We start from the raw sequence: 6030 nt of genomic DNA, 5'->3' as shown, positions 1-6030 counted from the left end.
TGCTGCCACCGCAAGGGACAAAGAGAGGCCAGGCTTGGGAGCTCCCCCACCCCCTGCCACTTTAAGCAGCACCGCTCCTGTGTGCTTCATATGCCGCGATACTTTTCTAAGAAATGGTTCCATGGTTTAAAAGTTTTAAAATAAGCCGTAACCGGTTTGGCTCAGTGGATAGAGCGTTGGCCTGCGGACTGAAGGGGTCCCAGGTTCGATTCCGGTCAAGGGCATGTACCTTGGTTGCGGGCACATCCCTGGCGGGAGGTGTGCAGGAGGCAGCTGATCGATGTTTCTCTCTCATCGATGTTTCTAACTCTCTATCTCTCTGCCTTCCTCTCTGTAAAAAAATCAATAAAATATATATTTTTAAAAGTTTTAAAATAACTGCTGAATGAGATGCTCTCAGATGTTACCTTCCAGTTAAAAAACAAGTTATTCTAATCATTCTAGAAGGAAGTGTGATCTTCAAAAGACATAGAGCTGGGAGGTGGTCCTTTTCTTTCTTCCTTCCTTCCTCCCTTCCTTCCTTCCTTCCTTTCTTTCTTTCTCTCTTTCTTTATTTCTTTTTCTTTCTTTTCTAAGGAGAAGCAAAATATCCAGTCTGCTTGGGAACAGAGAGATGAGGCTAGGAAGCTGGGAAAGCTGAATGGGGCTCAAGCGCCATCAGGAACACGGAGAGGGTGTGGGCTTTAGAGGCGGATACGCATAGGTCTGAATCCTGGTTTTGCCATCATTTCCTTGGGCCTGGTCCTCTCAGGACCTTCCATAGCAAACATTTCCTTCTCTACTGGTTGTGCGATCGGCATGAAAGGATGTCAGTAAGGCACCACAAACCATCTCTGGCTCCTAGGAAACATTCATTGCTGTTCATTTCTTTTTGCTTCCCCAGGCAGATGAAGCTAGAGATGTCCTCAGGTCTCTCCGATTTCCCAGGAAAACAAATCCAGGAGAGGGGCCCACACGAGAGAGGCAAGGAAGGCGGCAGTGGCTGACGAGCGTATAGGGGTACAAGGTACGGATATAGAAATGAGGAAGAAGTGGAAAGGAATGGGGTGCGGGGGAGGGCAGCAGCTGGGTCCCCATGGTGTGAAATATCTGTGGCTCAGAAAGCATGTAGCAGGTCCCTGGGGCCAGGCAGATAAGGAGCCTGTCTGCCTGAAACCGTAGGCCGCGGGCACCCCAGTGGGGGAGGATATGCTCCTCAAATCCGTTTCTAATTCTCTGTAAGCCAGCTCAGCTGAAAAGGTGTCTGGCACTTCAGAAGGGACCAGAGGAGAGCTGTGGTTTCCCAGAAAGAGCCATGCATCAAGAATCAAGACACCCGACACTAGCCTTGTTGTTACTAAAACTCAAGACGCCCACAGTTCCTAAGAGCTCGGTCACTGGAGTCAGAGGTTTCACTTTCTCATGATCTGCATTCTGCTTGATAGTCACTGAGTTTCTCCTTCAAATCTTATCTAGAGAATCCTTCCCGGGGCCTATGACAGGGTCTTACTCTCCAGTAATGTTGGCCAACCCAGAGCGAAGGAAAGCAGCAGAAGTGTGAAGAGGCCAGTCTAGCAGCACGTCCTGGCAGCCTCGCAACTGGCCAGGGAGGCATCGAGTGGGTCCCGGGCCAGAGTCACTCCAGCCCCCTGAAATGCTTCCTCTGGGAGGACTTCAGACTCAGTGCATGGAATACCCAGGCAGAATTTCACACCAACCAGTTTACGTCACGTGTCAAATTCAGAGACAAACCCCCAGAAGAGAAATGGCATCAGACCTCCTTAGGGCTGGGCTATGCAGACTCACTCACCCTCATCCCTTCGCCTCGAACCGCGCAGAGCCTGGGTCCTGCCCTGAGAGATGTACGTTAGAGTCTCCAGCTTGGGCTCAAATGCTGCTGACAGCAGGGCTGGCCATTAAGGCCTCATCCTTGTCACCCTCCTTCCTCTCTTCTAGCCAATATCTCATAAGCTAGACACCCTAGGGCAGACCTGGCCAACACTCCATAGAGGACGCTGGGTAAATCAGGCTCTGCTGCAAGGGAGAGGTTAGGAGGGCCCACCCAGGAGTCAGACTGCCAGGGTAAGAGTCCTGACCAGGTTAGTTCACTAGGGAAGCTAGTTAACTTCTTTATGCCTCCGTTTTCCCATCTATCAAGTGGGACTGCTAATATAACCTCATAGGGCTGTTGTGAGGATTAAATGAGTTACATGGATCACATGCTTACAACAATGTCTAGCACAGAGCAAGTGCTCAAAATCCTTAAGCTTCAGTCCTGATGGAACTAATGTGACCGCTGCTCCCTCTCCCGAGATCGACCGTGGAAGAATTATAGAGAGAAAATACCAATATTTCAAACTGTTGTGTGTGGTAGAGGGGTGGCTGTGGTTTCGGGCAGGAGGGGGCCAGGTATGGCTGTGGAATGATAAAAAAGAAAAGGAGCTAAAATAAAATTATATCTAACAAAAAAGAAAAAAAGAAAAGGAGCTCTGATGTTCTGATCTCTTTTCATCCACCACTATCTTAGAACAAACAGTGATGCCCCTTCACCTGTGTGACTCAAACCTGTGACCCAGGTGCTGGTGAGGCCAGCATCAGGGCACTGCAGATGAGCCGTGCTGGTGAAGAACTGATAAAAAACAGAGAAGGGGCAACCAGACTTTACCAGTTGTTTCCCTTCCTCATCCTTTCAATTCTCAGGGCAGGTGAATTACAATCTTAGAAGCACCTCCCCCTAAGGTTAAAATTGAAGCTCCAATGAAAGAAAATGCTTTTTTGTGTCTTAGCAAGATAGGTACAAGAATTTATGCTAAAATAGAAACCTCTCATTAATGCACATTTTTAAACATAATATGCAGAAGATTTTAATTAAAATCAACAGCACTACATAAACTGGCTGCAAAATCCACACGAAAGGTTTAAATGTTTCGTTGATATTAATAAATTTCGAATTGCTTTTCCATTTAAGCAATATCTCCTGAATTTCATGTTAGTGATACTGAGTTAACACAAGAATGAGTGAATTTAGTTAACTTGGGATGTAGTTGTGAAATTTGTATGCTTTTGCTTCAAAGTCAAGTCAACTCTCAAATAGATAAAACAATTTTGTCAATTTGGATGAGACTACTAAAGGGAAATACTTTTTGGTACTTGATTCAATTATTGGAAAAATTTAAAGTATACTTGGAACAATTTAGGTATGTAAATCAACTTTTTCAACTGTAAATTTTATAAACTTTAAATGCAGATCAAGTATTTCTGATAAAAATTTAACATTCAAATTAAGATGCACTATAAGAATAAAACACAGATTTTGAAGACCAAATAAAGAGTGCAATACATCTCATTAGTAAATGTTATACTGATTACATGTTGAACATTTAACATGTAACATTTTGGATATTCTGGGTTAAATAAAATATGTTATGGTTGCAGGCTCCTCCCTGGCCGGGCTCTGGTCAGGGGTGAGCAGAAGGCAATCAATCGATGTGTTTCTCTCACACCGATGTTTCTCTCTGTCTTTCCCTCTCTCTTCCACTCTCCCTAAAAATCAATGGAAAAAATATCCTCGTGTGAGGATTAACAAAAAACAAACAAACAAAAATCACATACAAACAAACAAAAATACACATTAAAAATAACTGACGATTGCCCAACAGGAATGTAGTTTGAATGGGATGGGGCAATGAGAGAAAAGGGATTAATAAATAATTAAACAAGAGAGACCTTGCATGGACCACTGATGAAAGAAAGTTATAAATCAAGGAGAATGATTAACCTGATCCTCTGTGTCTAAGATTCTTTTACTACCAAGGAAGGAGGGGGAAAACAAGAATAACCTGAAGTCTCATTGACCTATAAGGCCCACACCGACAAAGGTAAAGGCAGGAAAGGAGTAGAAAGGTGTCTAAAGTCAAAATTTCAAGGACCGTGGTAGCACGGACTTTCACTGCACTTTAATCACCCCTTACACTTCATTTCCACAGCTGCTTTAGCATCAGTGCAGGATGCCACATGTTTGTCCAGAATGGTTGAAGCTAATTTCTGTGCGGAGATCAGGACAGTGCCACCTAGTGACCTAGCTGTGAACTGAATCGTGGGAGGAGAAGGCTGGGAAGGGTGCAGCAACATGTGGGTTCCAGTCCGCCTGGGGATCTAAAGCAGAGGGCAAGACAGCTGGTGTTTGGCAAAGAGATTTATAGTTGAAAAGCAGCAGAGAGTGAGTTGGCATCCTCACCAGTCATCCACACTGTGTTCTCCCAGACATCCTGGCAGCTGCCAGGGGCTTTAGAGGCCCACAGAGAAGGAGGTGACTTGCCCAAGGTCACACTGTGGATCGTGGCAGAACTGAGACTAGAACCCAGGACACTACTCTAAGCAACAGTGAGAGCTGGTAGAGCTGGCAGAGGTTCCCTCGGAGAGAGGCAGGACCCCTACCGGGCATGGAAGCAAGAAGGCATTAATGAAAGACATGGCCTGACACCCTCAGCATAGATGGCTCTGAATAAGGGAAAGAAACTGAAACCCTTTGCAGGAACTCTTAGCAAAGAGGGATATGCTTTTAATGCTAAAGATGATTCTCTTTTTTTGGTTTCCCTTTCCACCAGCTTCTTCTTTTACTTCTTGAATTCTGACACCCTTTCTCATGCTCCACCAGTGACTTCTCTGTGGCTAGATACTGTGGTCTTCTCCCAGGCCTTCTCTGCTGTACTTATACCACCAAAGTTTGACCACGGACCCGTCTCTCTTTTATTCAGATTATCCTCATTCATTCACTCACTAACACTTAGTGAGCACCTATGGTATGCAAGTATTCTTACTAAAGTGAGTAAGAGGCCATCTCTGGCCCCAAGGAGCTCACTGTCTGGTGTGGAGGATGCAGGTATACAAATAGGTTTAATACTCTGATAAATAATCTCGCAGAAATATTACAAAATATTACATAACCAAAAAGAATGCACTTAGTTCTACCTGAAAAATCTATATCTCCAGTCCCAACTTCTTTCCTAAATTATTCAAACCTCACATTTTCAATCAACATTTGGACATTCTCACCTAAGGCACTTCAAACTCAGGATATTTTAAACCCAGTTCATCAACTATCTCCCAAGTCATATATTCGTGATACACAAAGCAAAGAAACAATAACAAAGTATAATTCAAGTCAACTATAGTGTATATTCAAGACTGAAATATAATCAAGTCTGTGATCTATTGCTCTGCAACTTATTTAGAGAAAAATGAAAGTCTACCTAGAAAATGGAGAAACAAAGAATCTATTCTATTGTGGACATCCTCTCTAGGTAATATAGATATTTTTTATTTAGTCAGGCAGAGGAAAAAGAGATAATAGCCAGTAGTTTCATTCAATTCATTCTTTTTGTTTTAAGCTTTGTACTCACAAAGAGAACTTCTGGTTAGAATTCAAATGCCCTAAGGCAGTGGTCGGCAAACTGCGGCCCCTTGAGTGTGGCCTCTTCCACAAAATACCACTTGCAAGCACACACGTACAGTGCGATTGAAACTTCGTGGCCACACTCAAGGGGCCAAAGAGCCGCATGTGGCTCTTGAGCCGCAGTTTGACGACCACTGCCCTAAGGAGAAGGAATTGGATAAGAATATTTCTCACTGTAAATGAGTAGCTATTTCCGTTATCGATCTTTTTTCCATATTCCACCATCGAGGATCCTAGAATAATAGAAATTTATAGCTGCCTAGACTCCCTAGCAGTCTCTACTGCATTCCAGGTCCCTATTCTTACCTCCAATTCACATAATCCTCAGCTGTCAGCATAATCTTTCTCAAATTCCATTCTCATGAGCAGCTCAATCACCACCAGCAGCTCCGTAGGTCTATTTTATCAAATCTAAAGTCATCAGCCTGGAACCCAAAGGTTATCAACTATCCCCAACACCACCATTTCAACCAACCTTATACAGCCTTCACCCCAAGCAAGCTAATTGGCTTATAGTTTTATCTTTTCCCCTGCTTTTGTTTTTTTTTTTGTGTGTGTTGTTTTTTTTTTAATTCAGAGAGGAAGGGAGAGAAAGA

This window comes from Myotis davidii, unplaced genomic scaffold, assembly GCF_000327345.1.
Source record: "Myotis davidii unplaced genomic scaffold, ASM32734v1 scaffold684, whole genome shotgun sequence".
Taxonomy (NCBI): domain Eukaryota; kingdom Metazoa; phylum Chordata; class Mammalia; order Chiroptera; family Vespertilionidae; genus Myotis; species Myotis davidii.
This window is presented reverse-complemented; position numbering follows the sequence as displayed.